This window comes from Dasypus novemcinctus, chromosome 31 (genome assembly GCF_030445035.2).
Source record: "Dasypus novemcinctus isolate mDasNov1 chromosome 31, mDasNov1.1.hap2, whole genome shotgun sequence".
Taxonomy (NCBI): Eukaryota; Metazoa; Chordata; class Mammalia; order Cingulata; family Dasypodidae; genus Dasypus; species Dasypus novemcinctus.
The window spans coordinates 8,999,456-9,022,121 of NC_080703.1; the positions used below are offsets into that span (position 1 = coordinate 8,999,456).

General features: G+C 36.5%; 2 long non-coding RNA genes across 8 annotated transcripts in view; one reads left to right on the forward strand and one right to left on the reverse strand.

Annotated features, from left to right (window-relative positions):
* The window catches only part of LOC131276977 (uncharacterized), a 101,143-nt gene extending 93,580 nt beyond the window's left edge, over positions 1–7,563 (reverse strand). For 5 of the 6 annotated variants that reach the window (XR_011647851.1, XR_011647850.1, XR_011647853.1 and 2 more), the window contains exons 1-2: positions 7,119–7,563; positions 2,070–2,210 (exon numbers count right to left, since the gene is read on the reverse strand). This is a non-coding gene — a long non-coding RNA (uncharacterized lncRNA). The remainder of the gene's footprint in view (positions 1–2,069; positions 2,211–7,118) is intronic. The other variant, XR_011647852.1, reaches the window with a different exon arrangement.
* Positions 7,564–7,660: 97 nt separating this feature from the next.
* LOC131276978 (uncharacterized) overlaps positions 7,661–22,666 on the forward strand; it is a 49,955-nt gene continuing 34,949 nt past the window's right edge. For both annotated transcript variants that reach the window (XR_011647859.1, XR_011647860.1), the window contains exon 1: positions 7,661–7,791. This is a non-coding gene — a long non-coding RNA (uncharacterized lncRNA). The remainder of the gene's footprint in view (positions 7,792–22,666) is intronic.

Sequence of the window (22,666 nt, forward strand, 5' to 3'; positions counted from 1 at the left end):
TTACTGGTTAACATAATGTCATCAGTAGAGTTTCAGCCACCAGTTTTTTTCTATGCAGCTAGATTATTATCACCATGCCAGGACAGATGGCTGGGCTATGCATGCAGCCTTGGGGAAGCACTGCAAAAGTCCATTGTTGACTTTTCTACAGGTAGGGGAATGCAGGCTAGCTTGACTTGCCTAAGGAAATACTGAAGAAAGTCTTAGCATGTTTTAAAACAAAGTGATAGTGACATAGCTGGACATTAATTTCTTGCAACAAACTAGCAATATTTGGGACTATTGCATACTACAGTGTTATTTTAATTTGTAAGACGTTGTTTTGTGACACATATCTTTTTATAATAATGAAAACCATAAATAAACCACACTGTACTTGTTTAATATTATGCTGAAATATTGGTAAATTTATACACTCTTAAGTACTCATTTGAAATTTTACTCATACGACTTTAACAGGGGGTTAAAAAATCTTGTTAATTTTATAACACTTTTAAAACTCTCTACTTATAACATATTAAATGAACTTAACTATTTTATTACCTTAATTTTTCTTTCAAGGTAAAAGAACAAATTTTTTGTAACTAGTTTGAAATAGAAAGCTACTTTTTAGGATTTGGCTTTGAGAAAGCAGGTTTGAACATTATTTTCCTTTAAAAGAGATAAGACCCTTTCTTCTTCAGACACTGAGGAAATGATGAGGTTAAAGCACAAGAAGCTGTTTTGATAAAACGGATTTCTTTGTATACTGATTATTCAGGAAACTTACTAAGACAGACTAATGACTTGAGAGACTTTGAAAAAGGACAAAATTTTTATCTTTGCATTAGTATACTATTTGATACTAAACCTTTTAAAACTTTATAGACAGACCCATCAAATCTTACTCCACTTAAATCATAAAAATTTCTTTTCCATGAACCTTCTACACTTTCAGTATTCACCTAGGTTTTGTCGCACACTCTACTCTTTCCCAATAATCAATCATTTTATCTTAGGACAAAATCATCTCCTGTTTCCTTATCAATAAAAACACATGCCATATATCCCACATACTAAGTTACCAGGCAAACTTCTTACAACATGCAATTGCCATCAACACTAAACAATCTTGTTAAAATAATGAACTTTTCTTCACTTTAAATACTCAGTAACATGCAATACCAGAAACAGTCTTTTAGAAGCAAGTTGGCAGGGGAGGCTGGCTGCTGACAAGCTTTCCTGTTATAAAATTACCTTTTATTATTATTAAGTTAGTTTTTGTTTAAGAATGACTTTTTGGAATTAGCCATTTAAATACCCTAATTTAAACAATGCTTCATTAAACTTCTTATAATTCTTCATAACCATATAGACTATAATTATATTATTTTAAGACAAATTTTACCTGCACAGAACACATTCCCTTACTTAAAGTTACCACAATACCTTCTACAACTTGCCACATGCATTTAGGTCCCTTGAGTTTATGAAAATTAGCCATCTTATTTTAGGACAAAACACACCTTTTTTAAAAAACTTATTAAATTTCAGCCAGCATTCCCACAAACTTTTAACCTTCTTTAATATTCATTTAAGTTTTACATCCTTCATTTTATCCTGTAAAGAAAAATAAATTATTCATTTCAATCTAGGCAAGAACAACTTTTTATGAAAAGACTTACAGTAATTTTGTGAATCAAAACTTACAATACTTATCACTGTAGAGATCTTATTAACATTTAAACTTAAGCATTAATATAAGCGCTTATTTAATTTTTGGCCATTTGAATAGAGCTCTTTTAAAAATTTTTATTTATTAATTTATATCACCATCTGGAGGTATCAAAATATACACTGACATTGAACAAACAAACACAAAACAATTACAACACATTAACAGAAACATACAGTTTACAATTGACTCATCAACAATGCTTTTGTATTAAAGAAAACAACTCAAGTAATTTATAACTTTTTACAGGCACCCCATTAACTTTCAGTAAAGTTTTTAACACTTGTGAATATGCTTCCACACATCCCATTTGATTACCCATTCTCCTGATGACTTCACAGAAAATATTACTTACTTAAAAGAAGACTCGAGTCACACTGCTTTGGATGTCACACAACCCTCAATGAGGTCTTTTCCACTGTTCCCGATACTGATTTGGAAGACTCACTGACTTCTTTGGGTCCCACATTGGGTGCCAGTTGTTGGAGATTTGGACCTGAAGGGTATCGGGAATGAAAGAAAGAGAATAAGGAGAGTGAAAGAAAGAATGAGAAAGAACGAGAGAGCTGGGATCAGGGGGTCTGCAAGTAGAGACTCATCAGACAACTTTATTGTTTACAAGGGGCTCTTTATATACCCCAGTCTATGTGACATCAAGCAGCAACATGCAGTTAACTATCAGCATTACCCATAGTCTAAGGAATTTAAAAAAATCTTATCTCAAGGTACAAAGTCTAAGTGTTCTATTCACTACAAAAGGTATGTGCTCATCTTTTCTTTCAGTCTTTAACAACTTCATCCCATTTGCCCAGAACTCTTAATTACTGCATTCTTTAGGTTGCAAGCATAGCCATGGAGACAGCACATCTCTCCTTGTGAGGCCATTGTGCCTCAGTTTCCAACAAGGGTAGTCTAGGGATATAAATGTCAATTGAAAGAAAGCTCAAGAATAATCTAGGGAATAAATAAGATAGTGAACCCAGAGACAGATGAGAATTGTGGTAAATAGTATAAATACAAGAATGCCCTTCTATGAACTAGAACAAATATATATCACAGTTGAAAGGTGGTAATAATACGGAGAAGCATGGGAATGTAACCTATAGACTATAGTTAACAGCAATACTGTAATATTCTTGCATCAATGCCAAAGATGTACTATGATAATAATAGGGGTGTATCTAAAAAATACCAAAGGCATGCTATAGACCATAGTTAGTGCTAATAGTCTGATGATATTATTTTGTAATCTGCAACAAATGTCCTGCAACAATGCCATGCATTTGTGGAGGGGTATTATATGGGAATTTCACACATGTGCATGATTGTTCTGTAAGTTCACAATTTCTCTAATAAAAATATATATTTTTAAAAATCTGCACAGACCTCTCCAATTCCCACAACTATAGAGAAGCCATGAATATTGTATGAGAAAATAAGAATATTTTCTGGTGAATAAGAAAACAATCCAAACTATTAACATAGTCTTTTAATACAATGTCAGGCTATCCTGCCAAAACTTAGACAATACCAATTCAGAGCCTGCACCCAACCACACACTTCAGCAGATCTCTACTGAGGCTGAATTGGCAAATGATTATGTCATGAAATGGTTATATTAAGAAACAATTTATTTGTTATCAAATCTCCACAATTAAAAATCATTTTTATGTCCTGACTCTGCCATATTTTAGCTGGGAAACTTTGTTTATTCTTTTCTATGATTCCTGGAAAGACTATATCTGTTATCAAACCAGGAAGGGCCTGCTATTTTTGTACACTTTCTGCAAGGAAAAGATGACATTCAGCACATTTGTTTGACTCAGGTGGTGAGACTAGCTTCCACTGAAATGGTGTGAGAGACTTCCTGAAAAATTGTATACTGAAACTATTTGGGGACTGATTTAAGTTCAATTTATATCCCTCCTTCTCCTTCTCATACTCTGTTTCTTTCATAAGTGTCCCCAAAATGACCAAATCTAAACTAATGTCTTTGATTTCAAGGTAATTTTCTTTTTTAAAAGACATTTCCCAGCATCCTGTCCTGTGAGAGAGTGGTAAGGAGTAAAGGAAAAGCTGGGATTGAGGTAAGAGAGTGATGACCCTCATGGGGCCGTGTTTTGCTGACCTCCACCCATCCATCCCACTTCTATGTTTGGGGAGGTCTTCTCAGATGCTGTCAACAATTTCCTGCTAAAATGGCAGGGAAGAGATCAGGTAGTTCGTGGTTAATCCTCTCACCCTTATTATTGGGCTTCTCTGTTGGAAATTACTGACATAGTAGTAAAATTCTTCATGCCACTTGTATTGAGTTTATTAAAATTCTAAAATATGTTCTCATTAAAATGATAGCTTCATGAATTTTGGCAAATCAAGAACACTTGTGTACTGGCACCCAGATCAAGAACTGTGCTAGAACCCCAGAGGTCCCCTCATGCCCCAATCTAGTCAGTACCATCTCAAATGATAACCATTTTCCTGACACGCATCAGAACATATTATTTTCACATTTTTGTAATTCATATAAATGAAATTATTTGTGTTACTTCTTTTTGTCTCTCCTTCTATCATACAATGCTAAGTTGGTGCTATTTTTCTCTTTTGTTTATCATAACTGTATTTAATTTATGCTACTTCCTGTATTTTATTTCATTGTATGAACATTCCAAAATGCATTTGTTAATGTTAGGTTTGGTGATGCTTGGGTGGTTTCTGTTTGTTTGTTTGTTTTAAATTGTGCAAATATAAATGAGCATGTATCTTTTGGTAATGCATATCTAAATTTGTGGAATATAAATTGTTGGTGTGGGGGGATTGCTGGGTTATAAACTGAGAACAAATTCAGTCTTTGTTGGAACTGGCCCCAAATTTCCAAGGTGCTTGCAAAAATGTATCCAAACAATTTGCTTGGCAAGGTATTTATTTGTTGTTGCTTTACATCTTAACCAACAATTAATGTTATAAGTCATGTAAACCTTAGCCAGTTTTGTGGTGATAATGTCTCAATGGATTTGTTTGCATTTCTCTGATGCCTGGGTATGTACAGCACACTTTCCTTTGTTTATTAGCCTCATGTACATCCTTTTGTGAATTATGTGTTCAAGCGTTTGGATAATTTTATTTTGGGCACCTATCATGTTCTCATTTTTTGGTAGGAGATTTTATACATTCTTCCACATTCTGGATTGCCACTTTCCACCTTACTGATGTCTTATGAAGCAAAGGAATTCTTAATTTTGAAATAGTCCCATTTATTAATTTTTGAACTGCAAACTGCGCTTATTTTTTAAAAGAATGAAATATACAAAAAAAAAAAAAAGGGGGGGTCGCTGAGTGTAAGTCAGCCAATTATTACACATTCTCCCCAAACCCTAGTGCTTCAGTGCTGAAGACCAAACAAAGCAATACAAAAGAAATCATCAAGAACTCAGAGGGCTGGGCTCTAAGGATTAAAAAGGACAAGGAGACTTCCTTAGCTCATGCCTATGTGTTCTTGTGATTTGGGAATTTATTTTCTAGTCAAAGCAAGCTCTGGGACCTGCATATCATGCTCATATAATGACCAGGTCTGGTAGATAAATTGAGTGGAAATAATTGGGGGGATGGGGGGGTATAGTTTTTAAAAGAAGAACTCCAAATCCTGGCAGCCAAATCTTAAACACGCCCTGTTAAGACAAACCTTGTGTGGCAAATTCAGTTGCCAGACTTCTGGGCTGACTTCAGTGGCTAACTGCTCTCTCAAATTGAGATGCACAACTTTACCTGATGGGAAGTTGTTCCCTACCCCAAAAACTCAAGTCCAGTGTTTGGAATGCGTATGCCAGGCACTTTTGTATGAGTTTTATGTTGTGAGCATGCTAAAAAGCACCGCACAACAAATGGAGCACACTGAATCACACTGGCCAAGGTGGGTAGGCAAATACTAGGAAATAAAACAACTTGCTTAAAAATAACTTCTGACAATTGCCTTAAGAATAACACTGTAGGAAAAATACATAGTTTTGAGAATTCCAAATCCTTTCACATTTCACCTTTTTCCATTTACTCTGTTACTCAGAACAACAGCTTTAATGGAAAGTTTAAAAATAAGCAGCACAAGAACACATGCTGTAAATGAACTTAACTGGTGAGATTAACTAGTAGATTAATTTGCAGTGGGTAATTATATAAGGAAATTAAAATAGTACTTAATGTAGTTTCAATTTTAACAATGTTTGAGCTTTTTTAAAAATGAATTAATATTAATGCTACAGGATCATTTGAATACAAACATACTTAATTTAAGGAATAAAGCACCTGAATAATTTAAGTGTAGTTTTGTGAAGTAAAACAGTCCACAAATGAAGTAGCTATTTAACTTTTAGGGAGTTTGATCATTGAAATTTTGTGTGCTTACTTTGTTACATCAGCGACACTCCTCAGTCTATTTTTGCTTAAGTGCTTTGTTTCCTTGATATTATTGGTATTGGATTTTAGATGGATTTCCTCCAAATGGATAGTTTTTGTGGTAAAAAGCACCTTTAATTCTTATTAATGACCTAGGAATAGTGCATAGAAATCTCTCTAAAGCAGGTTATTTTTCATTAAATATTTAAGAATTTATGAATTCTGTTATTTTAATCCATAATTGTAAACATTTTTCCCATTTAGTCAGATTTTTTTTAGTGAACTATAATGCTCACACAAAAGAGAGTGAAAAGTACACTAGCCCATGACAGTTTGATTTCAAAATCCTTTCGGAAACTAAAGTGATTACATTGGAATAAAAAGACTGGCATATTTCTCACGTTTGGAATTGCAATTTTTTTCTTAGCCAGTTGGAAAACAGCTCTCTCCCCTGCACGCATTTAAAACGTATATCCTGAAGTGCAAGATCGGAGTTGACTGGTGATAATTTAAAGGATTTTGATCCAAAGTCACTGTGCATGCTTGGCGCGGAGGCCTGGCTCCCAGGCAATTGCTTGGGCCTGAGAGGTCACCCACAGCCAGTTAAAATGGCAGTTTTTTTTATTTTTTGTTTTTTCCAGTGGGCGACAATGGGAAGAGGGCTAATCTTTCAGATAGGAAACTTTGTACCCGACCCTTTATCTTGAGAATGCTAATCCTGGGCCTGAAGATCTGCCCCTGTGGCCTCGGCACCAAGATTTAGGGGAAGATGCCTAGTTTTAAATGCCATCCACAGTTTCACTTCCCGCTCGACTTCTCCACACCATACAGTGTTGGTGTCTGTGCGGACGTGGAGGAAGGGAAAGGGCTTTGCCAGGTCCGTTTGCCAGCTGCGCTACCTCGGGGAACCCGCAGCCCCGGGAGCCACACATCCCCTACGGTGAAGACTCTCCCAAGTGGAACGCATTTCCAGACTCGCCTTATCTCCACCCCTGCAGGAGAGGCGGCCTTCACTCACCCCTACCGAGAGTGGGTGTCCGCGTCCCCCCGCTTCCCGGGAAGTTTTCCAGCGAGCCGAGGAGCGGGCTGCGCCGCAAGGGCCGAAAGCCGGGCCGAGGGGAGTGCGGGGCTCCGGGGCTGCCGAGGGCTGAGAGCGCGGCTGCCCCGCGGACTGCGAATCCAGCCGTCCAGGGCGGCGTCTTCTGCTCCTCTCCGGCGTCCCGCCCGGTCTCCCCCTCTCTGTCCCCTCCTCCCACTCTCACTCTTTCTCCCCTTAGCTCCGACTCAGGGTGCGGCGTGACGTGACGTCACAGAGACTCCCCCAAACGCCACTGCACGTGGCGGGCTTCCGCGGCCCAGCCAGGCTGAGCTGCGCCAGTCGGGGGAGGGGGGGGCAGCGCGATGGGGAAGGGGGGCGAGCGCGGGGGGTGCCCGGGGACGCAGAGCAGGGTCAGGAGGGAGGCGGGCCGAGGCTTCCGCGGCCCAGCCAGGCTGAGCTGCGCGGGGAGGGGGAGGGGGGGAACGAGCGCGGGGGCGGCGAGCGCGGGGACGCCCGGGGACGCAGAGGAGGGTCAGGAGGGAGGCCCAGGCCGGCGGGCGAGGAGTCGAACCCCGAGAAAGAGGCGGGGAGAGCAAAGGAGAGGGAGCTGGGCAGGGCGCTGAGACCCCAGCCTTCCGCGCAGGAGGCGCAGGTACCCCATGTGGAGGGGAGGGCGGCATGGAGAAAAAAAGCCCATTTACTAATTTTTAACAGTAAAGTTTAATTTGGCTTGTTTACAAAACTCTTACAATTCTAAATCACAAATTACAGTTTATATCTTTTTTCTAAAATCTGTATTTTTAATTAATTCCTCTATTTTTACCTATAACTTTTATACCTTCAATCTATGTGAAATTGATGTTGGTTTATTGTGTGCAACTGGAATCGTAATTTTTTTTTTTTTCATTTTGGGCAACCTCTTCACAAATTACCATTTATTAAAAAGGCCACATCATTTGACCCACTGCACCACACTGTCTGCTTTTTTTCTTATGTAAGATGATTGCATAATTATGGGTATGCTTTCAAACTCCTTAGCCTGTTAGGCTAATTACTTCATTTACCCTTGTGCCGCTGACATGCTCTCTAATAAGTAGATCCCATAAGAGTTCTTCATACTTGGTGACTTAAGTCTTCCCACTTGGTTCTTCTAATTTAAGTTGACTTTCACCCTTGGCGCGTTGCTTATGAACGTAGAATGTGTGAATTACTCACATTAATAACCCTACAATCTTAAGAGGAATTATATTTAATCTAATATATGGAAAAATTGGGAGTTAGTGGAATTTTAGCAATTGTATTCTGTTTGATATGTGCCACCATTTACTAAGGTTTCTTTAACTTTTTTCAATAATGCTTTGTAGTTGCCAATGTAAGGGTTTTAAACATATTTTACGACTGTTATTGGATAGTTTCATTGGCATTGTAAACGGTACCTTCTTTCAATTTTATCCTTTGTTTCCAGAATATGGTGATACAAATGATTTATTATTGACCTTCCAGCCAATTTGTAATGAGTTATTAAATCTAATTATAGACTATTTTGCAATTTCTAGATATAAGGTTATGTTATTTGGAAATGACCATTTTATGTCTTCCTTTTTATATGCCATTTATTACTTGTCTTAATTTCTTGTACATTTGAGTCACAACAGTATAAATTAAATAGCAATGATGGTAGCAGGCATTCCTATATAGAATATCAGAAAGTTTTCAAAAGCCCAACATTGTTTATAATGTTGGAAACAAGTTTTATTATAGGTATTCTTTGTGAGATTAAGAATAGTCTATTTCTAGGTTTTTAAAATGGTTTTTCATTTTTGGGCTAGATTTTATCAAGTACTTTTCCACATCTACTGAGATAACAAGGTTTTCTCTTTTATTTCTCTTAATGTAGTGAACTACGTTGAATGCTTTTATAGAAGTTAAACATCATATACATGATTGATTCTCCTTTTTATGAAGTATAATCCACTTAATATTTCTCTAGGTTCCATTCACATTTTGTTGTGGATTTTGCTTCCATGTCCATTACAAAGAATGGTTTCCTTTCAGGGAGTTAGCTTCCTAGTTTACTATTCTATAGAGAATTCTGTCCAACATTGATAGTGAGTACTCATGAAGCTAGAGTTCTAGGACTATAAACATGTTATAGACATGTAGATCATTCTATTGGAGTTTATAGATACAATGGATTTTTGATTATATTGAAATTTGTAGGTGATTTCTTTAACCTGCAGCAAAAGTATACTTTCCATAAATCTTCCACATGATTTTGAAATAGTAACAATTATATTATTAGGTGCAGTGTTATATTTATGCCAGTTAGATAAAATGTATTATGTATACCTTTCACATCTTCCAGATACTCATTTAATTTTTGTTTGTGTGTTCCAAAAGCTATGAATAAAAGTAGGTTTAAAGTTTCTTGTTAGTATTGTGTATTTCTTATGTCTCCTTTTAGTTTTGACTTGATTTATCTTTGTATATTTTGAAGCTATGATGCTGGTTAAGAATGTATATGCCTGTAAAAAATACATCCTGAAAGGGCCTAAAAGGATTGGCATTCCAATTGCAACAATACTCCTAAACCTAAATCTTGGTTTCTAAGGAAATTTCCCCACAAAAATTGTGAATGCCCCGGCCAGCGGGGCTGCGAACTGGGGCTCGTGGCTTGTGTGGAGGAGAATGATGAGACAGGAGACGTGAGGAATGACAGCGAGACAGGGTGAGGATCAAGCTGCAAATTTTATTGAGGGGAACAAAGGATATATACTCTTGGGAAAAGGAGGGGTAATGGGTGGAGGTGAAAGTTAGGGATTGGTTGTGGTCACTACTGATATGTAGAGTGGGTTTCAGATTACCTGCCTTGTACCTGCGCACTGCCTTGTCAGTCTGGGCAGTGGCGGGAAGAGGGAGAACAAAGACCTGAAGGGGAAGAAGAATGAGGAAGTGACAAAGCAGATTTGAGTTCTGCCATGATGTGGGACCTAACATATTGTGAGGAGCTAACTATAGTTTGCTCAAATGAGAGGGTTGGCTCTTCTCTGGCAGCCGTGCTACTAACTCTCGCTGAGTTCGGCATACATTCTTTTTATCGCTCCCAACAAAAAATGATATGGGATTCTTTAGAGAATCAGCTGATTCAGGGCTGGAGTAGGGAAAATAAAAGATAACCGTGGAAATAAACTATACTTTATACTTTATTCCATGAACTTTACATTTTCAAATTCAGGAAGGTAGATTTTTTAAAAAATCTATAAATTTTATTTCAAAAAAAGATGCAATTTCATTTTTATATACAGCAGAGAAACTATAGCAGTGGACAGGTAATTAAAATTAAGAAAATACTGTTTACATTTTGAAAATATAAACTTTTTAAAGTTGAGGTTTTCATAAGCTGGACCCACTGGGGCCCTGCAGCTGCCCAGTGCGCAGCATCACCCCCGGGCCGCGCCTGGAGTGGGGGCTACAGCGACTTAACCAGGGTGGCCTCACTCCTGCAGCCAGGCCTGTGGGCTGGTTGAGCCCCTGGGGTGGCAGCCTTGGGGCAGGACGTGGAGCCTTCAGAACAGGAGAGAAGGAGCTGATTACCACCGAGGGTCCAGAAAAAAACAAAACAAACCAAGAAATCTACAAGACAATAGCTGAGGAATACTTTTTTAAAAACTGCAAAGGTACATCTTTACAGAAATATAATGCCATGTATACTTAACTTGAAATGAATGTGTGTCTTAAATATAAACGCTATCAGGCAAATATCATAGGTACATAAATTAATGAGTTCCATACTTGTAATTTTGATTATTTATGAATATTCATATGCACAGGAAAATAGAAAAGACTGGGGAATTTTAATTTTGAGGTCTGGGTTTATATTTTCATGATGACCACAATGATATTGTCCAAATATACCCACAGCATTGATTTGATAAAACACTATAATCAATATTAATAAGCATCTTAAAATATAAATTAATGAAAGCTAGATTTTCCTTACATTTAAACTGTTTTGGGATCAAAGGAAATATTTTAAAAAGGGCAAAATATAAAATCCAGGGATAAGATACATGAAAGATAATTAACAATGTGAAATAAAATCACATTTCTCTTATCAAATATTTTAATTCAAAATTTTATAGCAGTATTTAACATTTAAACTTGATAAAAATCTATTATAATGATTATGGTCACTGTTATATGATCAATAATTTAGTCATAGTTTGATTTTTCCTCTGACCTTCTGTAGTTATACTTACCAACACATTTTGAAAAGCAAGAAGATTTTATTTAAAAACTCTAATTTCAGGAATATATCATAATGGTTGTTTCACATATCTTCAATGCATAACTAAGTTGGAATCCATGAACACCAGAATTTGTCTACATGACATAAAAATATTTCAAAATAATGAGGCAGAATTTTGCAGTCATTAAAAGACAGCTCTGATATCAGCATATCTGTGTTCAAGAGTTACATTTACTCCACACTTGGTGATCTTAGACAGTTGTGAGAAAATTATAAGTGATAATAAATATAAAATCCTTAATTCAGTCCCAGTTTATACAAATTTATTAGTAATAATAACAATATGTGATAATTGTAAAATGTTTATATTATTACTCGTTGTTCCTATTGTACAGTTAGTAAAATCATACATTATGTGAAAAGATATTAAAGAAATCTCCCAGAAAAAGATGAGCTAATATTTCAGAAACAGTGTTGTTTAGGGTATAATGCTTATGAAAAAGGAAGGTGTGAGACCACATATGGTAGTGCTTGGTAAATGTACTCAAAATAGGGAAGAAGGCAAATTCTATCCCTGCCATCATGACCTATTTTTGCTTCATGATACCGCTGAGCAAGCACTGGGATATACCTAATCATACACAAAATAGTGAATCAGATTCTGAAGGATTACTGAGAGTGATCCTTGGAGCTAATGTCTTTTGTTGAGCATTTATGTGTAACATACATATTGCCTTAAGGAAGTGGACGTGATGTGGTCTATGGGTGGGAGGCTCTTTGTCTCTTCAGAGATAACCTAAGCTGTCTGACTTGTGGGTGTGAGACAGTAAGAGGCTGCAGTCCAGTCCTTGGTGACCATGGTAATGACTCCAGTCCCAGGAAACAGTTTAGCAATGCAAGGTCTATAAACTTTAAGTATTCAGGGGAAATGCAAAACAAATATGCTAAAAGCTTATCTAGAATGTATGAAGTCCATGCTAAAAGCTTACCTAAGATGTGGAAGATATATATGCTAATTCAAGCCTATTGAGAACTGAAACAAAGGGACCATTTAACCTTTTCTCTCTGTATAAAAGGAACTCAAAAGTCTTGTTCAGGGCTCGGGATTGAAACAGAAAGCTCCCGAGTCTGGCCGGCCATCAATAAACCATTTTCCTTCTCAAAATCTTTCATGTGTCCTGGCCTTTCTATACGCAAATAATTGAACCTCTCTCAAATTCTACATCATTTTTGGTGACCCAGATGGCACTGCAAACGAAGGCCAGAGATGGTAGCATTTTGCTGCCCCTTCCAAATCCCCAAGGAAGCCGGGAGGACTCAGGTGAACCCCAAATCTGGGTGCCCCTGGGTTAAATTAATCCAGAAAAGATGTGGGCTCCACCAGAATCTTCCCGGCAAAAATTGAGGGCAATGGAAGGTCTGAAGAGAAAGATTCTGGGAACAAAAAAGAACTCCAAACATGGAAGAAGGTAAGACTCCCTGGATGAGCACAGTCTAGAAAGCCCTAGCTTTAATTGCTAGGAAGGAGAGGCTGATCACCTCCTGAGAGAACCCTAGTAGCCCCAGAAAATTGGGGGGAAGCCTTTCTCTCTGGGGAAAAAGTCCTGGTGTTTTAGGTTTGTCTAACTGCATGTTAGAATCTGGTACTGGTCTTATATCCACTAAAGGAGTGGAGGCTTGATTTTAATAGGAAGGGCTGTTTATAGGTTGAAGTCCTAACATCCTGGAAATTGGTCTGGATTTTTAAAAAAATCAAAAACTTGGTTACAGGACATTGGATTGGCTTTTCTAGTGGAGCTTGGTCTGGGTGTAAGGTTAAACAGTGAAAAAAGTCTAGCTGAAATCTTTTGTTATGGTGCTAAATTGTGAATGAATTTGCTTTATACCAAATGTTAAGTGTTCTAAGGTGTGTGATGGCTGTGGGGGCAGCCATGCTGAAAAAATATATAGAGAACTTGTGGTTCAGATTAGTGACCTTTGTGCTTCTGTCTGTGTCAGCTCAATGCTAGTGTTGGAGTTGTGTGGTTATGTAAAGTAGGATTAAGTTGAGCTGAAACCCTCCCTTGCCATTGGCAAGAGGGTGAAATGATTATGGGGCAAAACTGAGGAGTCTGGATGTTTGCAGAGTCTGGATGTTTGCAGAGTCTAGATGTTCGTGCATGCTCTGCTGTCTTGTCTCTGGTCTGCCCCTTTGCTGGGGCTTGGAGGCCATCTGTGTCCGTGCCATGCACCCAAGTTTGTTGGGGCTGCCCCAGTCAGGGTGGCTGGGTCCCTGGGAGAGTTGCCAAATTTGAGTAGATTCTGTCTGCCCATTTTGGCCAAAAGCTGGAAAGGGGGGAGCAGCTTGCCCTTTTCCAGTGAGTCCACACCTTCTATTCATAAGCTGCATTCCAATTTGATTGTTGTGCACCTGACTGCCTGGAAGGGGGGGGGGGAGTGAAAGGGGTGAAAAGCAGAATCAAAATAAATGCAGTAATGTTCCCTCCCTAGGGTGTCAAAGCCAAAAACGTTTGCATTCTGCCCAGGTTCTTAGAAGGTATTGTAGTAACTTTAAGTAAGAGAATGTGTTCTGTGAAGGTAAAATTTGTCTTAAAAGTATAAATAATTATAAAAGTTTAACAAAGCATTGTTTAAATTAAGGTATTTAAATGGCTAATTGCAGAAAGTCATTATTAAATAAAAACTGAATTGATAATAATAATAAAAGGTAATTTCATAACAAGAAGACTTGTCGGCAGCCAGCCTCCCCTGCCAACTTGCTTCCAAAAAACTGTTTCTGGTATTACATGCTACTAAGTATTTAAAATGAAGAAAAGTTCATTATTTTAATGAGCTTGTTTAGTATTAATGGCAATTATATGTTGTAATAAGTTTGCCTGGTAACTTAGTATGTGGGATATATAGAATGTGTTTTTATTGTTAAGGAAACAAAAGATGATTTTGTCCTAAGATAAAATGATTGATTATTGGAAAGAGTAGAGTGTGGGACAAAACCTGAGTGACTACTGAAAGTGTAGAGGGTTTGTGAAAGGAAAATTTTTATGATTAAAATTGAGTAAGATCAATATACAAAGAAAATGTTTTATCAAAATAGCTTCTTGTGCTTTAACCTCATCATTTCCTCAGTGTTTGAAGAAGAAAGGGTCTTATCTCTTTTAAAAGAACATTATGTTCTAGAAATCAAATCCTGAAAAGTAGCTTTTTATTTCAAACTAACTGCAAGAGATTTATTCTTTTGCCTTAAAAGAAAAATTAAAGTAATAGTTAAGTTCATTTAATGTAAGTCAAATGAAAGGTGGTTAAAGGTGTTATAAAATTAACAGGTTTTAAAAAAATTAATAAAAACTGTAACTAAGAGTTAAAATCATTTATAAATGCATTTATATTATAAAACAGTGGAAAGATAATAACTGAAATTATAGCTGAGTGAATTTAGACTGAAACTATTACTTAAGTGTAAATTCTAAACTAACCTTTCCTTTGTTTATGGTTGCTTCAAGCTTAACCTCACCCCTTGCCTTTGCCTATGGTTATTTCATAATAGCTTCTGTCCCTACAGGCCAGAGAAGAGCTGGGACATCACTGTCTCCTGTCCTGGTATTTGTAACCCTTTCTCTCATGAATTCAAGTGTAAACTAAATAAATTGCTGCCTTATGGAATAAGATTAAGCGGCCACTGGAGTTTTATTATCTCCAAAATAAAAAAAAAAGGTGGGGGGAGAGGGGGAGAAGTTTCCTGCCTTGATGGTCAGCATTCCTAAGAGTGGCAATTCATGAGAGAACCAGTCTGTCTGCCTGAGGCTTCAAATAACCTCAGTAAATATATATAAAATTAATCTTGTTGCTTATCCAAAATTCTGCTAAATTCAAAGTAAAATATAAAATTCTGAAACAAAAAATGGTGCTAAAGCATTGAGAACATCTTGGTTGCAATCCATCAATTAAGAAAGAAAATTCCTGTGTAAAACTGCATGGTCATAGTATAAAACTGCACAGTCATAGTGCAAATTAAAAAAAGTTTCAGGAGTCTTTGAAATGTTTTGCAGTCACACTTGTTTTGTAAAAATTAAAAGTTTAAAGTTATGTTTTTGTGTCAAACTATTCATGCCTGCCTATTTGCTCAAATTGTTGAGGTTAAATATGCAGTTATATAAGTAATATATATTTCTGGACCCCAAATTAAGCTAAACAGTATATAAAATAATGCAAATTATAAGTAACACCAATGAGTTGTGTTTCTGTGTTTAACTCTTTTTTTTTTAAGATTTATTTATTTATTTTATTTCTTCCCCCCACCCTTGATTGTCTGTTCTCTGTGTCTATTTGCTGCGTCTTCTTTGTCTGCTTCTGTTGTTATCAGAGGCACAGGAATCTGTGTTTCTTTTTGGTTGCATCATCTTGTGTCAGCTCTCTGTGTGTGCGGCACCATTCCTGGGCAGGCTGCACTTTCTTTCACACTGGGTGGCTCTCCTTATGGGGCGCACTCCTTGCGTGTGGGGCTCCCCTATGCGGGGGACACCCCTGCATGGCAGAGCACTCCTTGTGCACATTAGCACTGTGCATGGGCCAGCTCCACATGGATCAAGGAGGCCCAGGGTTTGAACTGCGGACCTCCCATGTGGTAGATGGACGCCCTAACTACTGGGCCAAGTCCACTTCCCTGTGTTTAACTCTTTTTGTCTCCCCATTTGGTCAGTATATGTCTTCATACATCAGGATAATAATATCAAATTAACAAATGAAAATTCTTAAAAGAGCTCTATTCAAATTGTTAAAAATTAAATATGCAGTTATATATGTAAGTAAATATTCTTAAAGCCCAAATTAAATAAGCAGGATGAAAAAGTCATATAGAAATCTGATTATAGAAACAATTGAGAAAGGGCCTCCTCTTTGCAAGAGCTTTAAAGGCAAGACTAGGTATGGCAGATTAAACCTATCTAGTAGACTAGGGAATTAAGAATCAATTTGCCCTATAATTTCCCAGTTTAAACCTTTTGTCTGCCATAAAATGTAAACAAACAAAGATTAGGTTAGTTTTCACATAAAGGAAAAAAATGTTAATTGGTGTAACCTGGTGGCCTGCTGCCTCAGTCTCCCATTCCAGGGTTGGACAGCAGTGGAAGAGATCAGCTTAGGCCAGTCCTATGGGCAGTGGAAGAATACCCAAGAAGGAGCTAGGTCGGTGCCATTTCAGCACTAAATTCTATTCCTTACTTGACAAAGGAGAGCAGGTAAAAACTAAAATGGTTGGAATGTGATAGAGGAAGCAGTTAAATCACAAACTTTTGCGCGGGAAAGTTAGATCTTCTCAGATAAGCTGTAATTTCTGAAGTATCCAATCTATAGAGAAACAGAGGAGCTTGCATGCTAGGCTTAGGGGTATAAATTGTGTCTTTTCTTTGGTCGGGGCACCAGCCATATCTGGCTCTGCACCCATTCTTGCAAGATTGAGAATAAATTCTTTTCTTCTCCACAATCTAGTGAGCCTTATTTTCTTCCAGAATATTTCTTTCCAACAAAATAAAAGTAATTAATGGCTCTATTAACAAATTTCAGTAAATAAAGAAAAGTCCATAAAATCTATGGAGAGATCTTTCCTGGATTATGATTAAATAAATTAAGTAATTGTGCAATGTGTTTTAAAACCTGGTAGTCAGTATGCTTTTAAATTATTCATTTTCATAACTTAAATAAAGAAAAAAGTTTTTAGCTTCCTGTAAGAGAAAAAAAAGAACATTCCTTGCATAAACTATAATGGTTTCAATTTTATTTAACTTGAGTGTAATCTCCCATAGTTAATTTATAAACTAAATTAACATTATATGTATGAAATCTTTAAAGTAATAAAAATTGTAAGTTCACATTGATGAAATTAGGCTAAAAGAAAAAGATTGTAGATATGCTCTCTTAAATAAATAGAGTAAATTTCTTTGGTTAGTAATTGTAATTTAATAAGTTTATTTAAACATGAGGTGGCTGGTCAATGCGGTTATAGTCAATTATAAAGAGTTTGTAAAACATCTTCCAAACTGAAAATGTTTAAATAGTTCTAGTTCTAGAAGTCATTGTTAACTAAAAACTTAGATTGGTATTGGTTGCAAGAAATAACTTCGTGATAATAAAACCTGTCTAAAGGCCACCGCAAAGTACCTATTTAAGTAAATAGTAATAAAAAGTTATCTTGATTCTATCGGAAATCTTCTGTTTTCATTTTAACAATGAAAAATATTTTTTCCTCTATTACTAAAGTAAAGTACTTAGTGTTATCTTCATAGTAAAATTGTGTAAGTAAACAGTCATTTGATATATGTGTTGCATTAAATTGTTTAAAATATATATAAAAATAAGGAATAAACTTTAACATTGTCAAACTCTTTTGTACATTCAAACCAGGCCTTGAATACATTACAGGTGGCCTCTCCATGTTAGTTATTGGCTAGGCTGGTCACTGGCCCCTCAATTAAAAATATTTGCTATATCAGCCTCTGGTTCTGCTCCTGAAGTCAATGGAAACTACATTGCAGTTTCAAGCTCCTGCAGCAGCCAATAATGACTCAGTACAGTCAAGTGTAAAATGGATATCGCCTCCAGACAGGCACTGTTCCATAGTGCCAAAGAGCACCATGCACCAGGCTAGTAGAATACTGGAAAATCTCTCTAAGATCAAGTGTGCTGCGACTTTTTCACTGCATGAAGAACATGCTAAGTGGAGCCATGATACCAGGATACTGTCAGTAAAACTTAAACACAATTGGCATTATGGCCTGCTGTCATGGAGAGATAACATGTAAAGTATTACAAACCTGAAACTTAAAACTATTAATTGCAACTCTAAATCCTCTGCATTAACTAATAATACATTAATTGCTGTACTCTTATCCTGTACTAAATATATGCCTAATAATTATAACGTTATCTTTTCTATTTTGGATCAAGTGCAGAAGTATATTAGACATATTAAATTCCTAGTAAACTCATTTTCTAAACAATTAATAAACATGTCTGTAGAATAAGGTGGCAGTCTCAGCCAGGCTCAGTCAACTTACTATATTCTAGTGTACTCTACCGTATAGCAAAACTGAAGCTTGCTGCTAATAATGAGTCACCTATTGAACAAGTCAAAAATTACTAAAAATTGTACAATTAAAACCTTTATTCTGTAGTTCTGATCACTCCCGCAACTATAAACTAGGAAAATTTCCAACTTGGTATACGAATCCTGAATGAAACCAATTGCCCAAAGGGTGCCAGTTCACCAGGAGCATCTGACAAAGCACATGAGTGCCAATCATTAAACAGCTTGAAATGTGTCTTCAAACAAAAATAAGTATTTATTGCAATTTCTCCCTAAAGATAAATAACAGAAAAAGTATATATATATATATACTGTTCCCACCAGTTTTTTAAAAAGGACTGCCATCTTTATAAGCACCTAACCTTGTCTACCTCTGTAATCCAATGTCCTTTTTAAAAACAGGTATTCCAAACTTTTAATTAAGTGTGTTTCTTTCAGAATGAACATTTTATTAACCATATGAAAACTTCATCCAACTCCGTACAAAATACCAGATCCATCTTCCTCCAGTTAAAATAAAATAAAAGTGTTTCACCTTGTTAGGCAATGACTACAGCCCATGGTCAGCAGGAAGCAGTTACAAAAAAGAGATCATCTCCCTTCAGCACCCATTTTAGATTAAAGGTGTAAACTCTTTAAGGATAAAATAGGATTAATAGATGGATCTGGAACCTGACTGGAAATCCATGTGAGCGCCGGTGGCCCCAGAATGACTGCAGGCCCCCCCCCCAAGATTCTGCTGTCCAGAATAAAAACTTCTAAACTTCTAAAAGCAGTCCTAGATGCTACACAAAACAACAAACAGCCATCCACCTCATAGCTCCAACAATAATTATGCCAAAGCTTAGCAAGTTAAACTTTGGCAAAAGGGGGGAATGATGTGGACTATGGGTGGAAGGCTCTTTGTCTCTTCAGAGGTAACCTAAGCTGTCTGACTTGTGGGTGTGAGACAGTAAGAGGCTGCAGTCCTGCCCTTAGTGACCATGGTAATGACTCCAGTCCCAGGAAACAGTTTAACAATGCAAGGTCTATAAACTTTAAGTATTCAGGGGAAATGCAAACCAAATATGCTAAAAGCTTATCTAGAATGTATGAAGTCCATTCTAAAAGCTTACCTAAGATGTGGAAGATATATATGCTAATTCAAGCCTTTTGAGAACTGAAACAAAGGGACCATTTAACTTTTCCTCTCTGTATAAAAGGAACTCAAAAGTCTTGTTCAGGGCTCGGGATTGAAACAGAAAGCTGCTGAGTCTGGCTGGCCATCAATAAATCATTTTTCCTTCTCAAAATCATTCCTGAGTCCTGGCCTCTCTATATACAAATAATTGAACCTCTCTCAAATTCTACAACAGATGAAGGTTTAATCATTTCATAAAGAGTTCCAAAATGATACTAAAAGTAAAGATGATTGTAATTGTAGGACTGTGAATATTTTATTGTTAAAATCAAGATAAGAAAATGGTGGCTATTATTGTTAAAAGAAAAAAAGATCATGCAATTTAAGATTTCATTGAAACTTGATCAAAACACTCCTATCACTACCAATGATTTCTTGTCAGGTGGTTGAGTAAGTTTAGTCAGTTGTTTTGTTCCACTTTTTTTGTGTGTGTTTTATGTTTGTTTCCTTTCTGGGTTGCAGTGAGGTTCATTGGCTGGAAGTTACATCACACTTAAGACCCTTAGAATAGCTGAGTAGTTTATGGGTATGATCCTCTCTCGAAGTTAGATTGTTCATTATTTTTTTTTTTTATTTTTAGTCTTGGTCCACTAGAGGGAGTCCCACTTCCATCTCATTTTCATTTTTATTAACTATCTTAAGACATCTGTCTTAAGGATGACAAAGAAATTGAAAAAAATTAGGAAACAGTTTACACAACAAGAAATAAACTGAAATAGAATAATAATCACAACTAAAAGCATAAATCCAAATCAAACTAGTTGTCTTCATAGTCCATCAAACCAAGAACCTGGTTCAGGATGTTCTGGCCATTGAAATGATTGAGCCTGACTGACATCATAAAACAACTTAACTTGGTTCTTCAAAATATTTAAGATATTTACATATGTTGTCAGAATTATTAATGTAAATGCAACATTGTTCATGGACAGCCAGGGTATCTGGAGCCTGTCTGTGTAGCAGGGCCACTGGAGCTAGGCCATTAATCTCAGCCTGAGGAGCCCAAAGCACTTTGACAATGGTGTTAAAGCTGTTTCATAATTTTAGGTATATTTATAACTGTTCACTCCAGGTCATGTGTTCTTAGGGAAGGTGTGATGGTGCACATGGAAGAGTGGGACTCTGTAGTAAAGTAGGTCAAAGGATTGGGGCTATTATGCCCCTTTGTCTGTTGGAGACCTGATACACAAAAGATCCTGTTAGCTTTTGACAGGCATTTAGGGCAGAACAAGATATGTAAGATCACAGGACCCAGGCCAATTTACAGGTAGGTAACAATGCATGCAGTTATCTGAAGTTTACAAAGGGGATATAAAAGAGCTCAGACAATAAACAGGAACAGAATCTGATAACCCATAGGAGTGTGCTATAATTTTCCATTGAAATCCAAAATTTTTCTATATAGTCTCCCTCCTTCTGATAAAAGATAACCACAAAAAGAATATTCTTCACCATAAAATAAATCTGGTTTCATTAGATTTGGCCTAAGTATTTACATATGTGCAACAAGAATGGTGATTTACCATATAGGCCTTTTTAAGTCTGGTCTTCTGGAAGTTTTCACAAGAAACCTCCACTTGGACTTTGAAAAGTTACTTCAAACTAGGAAGCCAAGACAAAAGTTCAGCACCAGAGTGCACCTGCAGTTTGCCAATGCATTTGGGTGAATTCCTCTTTCTTAAAATCAGTGAAAATAAGGAAATGTTTGCCAGAAAGTAACCTTCTTTACTGACCTATAAGGTTGGGAACTCAAGAGCAAGGTACCAGACCAGATTTTCCAAGAGAGTTTTGTAAGCATTGGCTCCAAAAAGTCAACCTTAGTTCCTTAAAAGTGTCTGGTCAAGTGTGATAAACTGAGCATCATTCTCAAGCATGACATTCCTTTCAAAGCCTTGGTAACATAACAAATGTCTTCAATTATGTCCTGTTAATAAAGAGTACAGATTCTGTAAACCTATGCAAATAATTATAGTGCTTTAAAAATAAAATTATTTAATAAGAGTTTCCAAATTCTAGAGAAGTCAGGCAGTGAGAAAAGAGAAATGTTTTATGAATTAGATAGTTTAAGATAAGGAAATAAGAGATTCTTTGTATCTAGAAGAAAGAGCATTAACATCAGCAATAATCTAAACAAAACTATAATCATTCTTTATCATTTAATTCAGTCCCTAACAATCCTCCTTCTACTGAATTTTGTGTTACCATCTCATGAACACATCAATTCCTTCACTAGAGTTCTGGAAGCCTGCCCCAGTTCAGTGTTTTGTTCTCAAAGTTATTTATCAATATGATTAGTAACCTGTGCCCCAAAGCACTTGGCAAAGTCTTTTCCATGGGTTACTAAGACTGTTTTCTGTTGATTATGAAGTCTTCTAGCCTGTAGCTGACAGCAAATGAGTTCAGAGAAACATCAGAGTAAAAACTAATTGCATATGACAGAACATTAAAATGGTTAAATTGTTGTTACTTTACAGAAATAAATTTTATGCTGAGTGTTCATTAAACAATATTTTAAGAATAACAAATTATGTCAAGTAATTTTACTGCTGACATCAGGCAGATCACTGCTAGGACAACTCATGGTATGTAAAGATTGATAAATATCTAAAACTTTATAAAATTTCTGAAGTGTTTATATTAATAGCATTTCACCTATACAGACTTAACCAAGAGAAGCTTAGAAAATCCTTTCAAATTTAGACAACACTTCCCATGCATTTCATAAAATATGAAGGAAACATAACATTTTTATTACCTTTTTTTTGTAAAATGAAAGAAATCCTTTGTAATTTTCCAGAGGCCCCTTGAAATTCCCAAAACATTTTGAGATCAAGAAGATATTATGTAGGGTATGATATTGGAAAGGCAAAATTTCAAAATGGTCAGGTTTGAACAATTTGTTAAAGAGGATCATGGGTCACTGTGAAGTGCTATTTGGTTACTGTAGCAGTTTGATATTTATGAATTGAAAAAAAGATACTGGTCATGTTTATAAACTGGTCTGCTTCTCTGGGAATGAT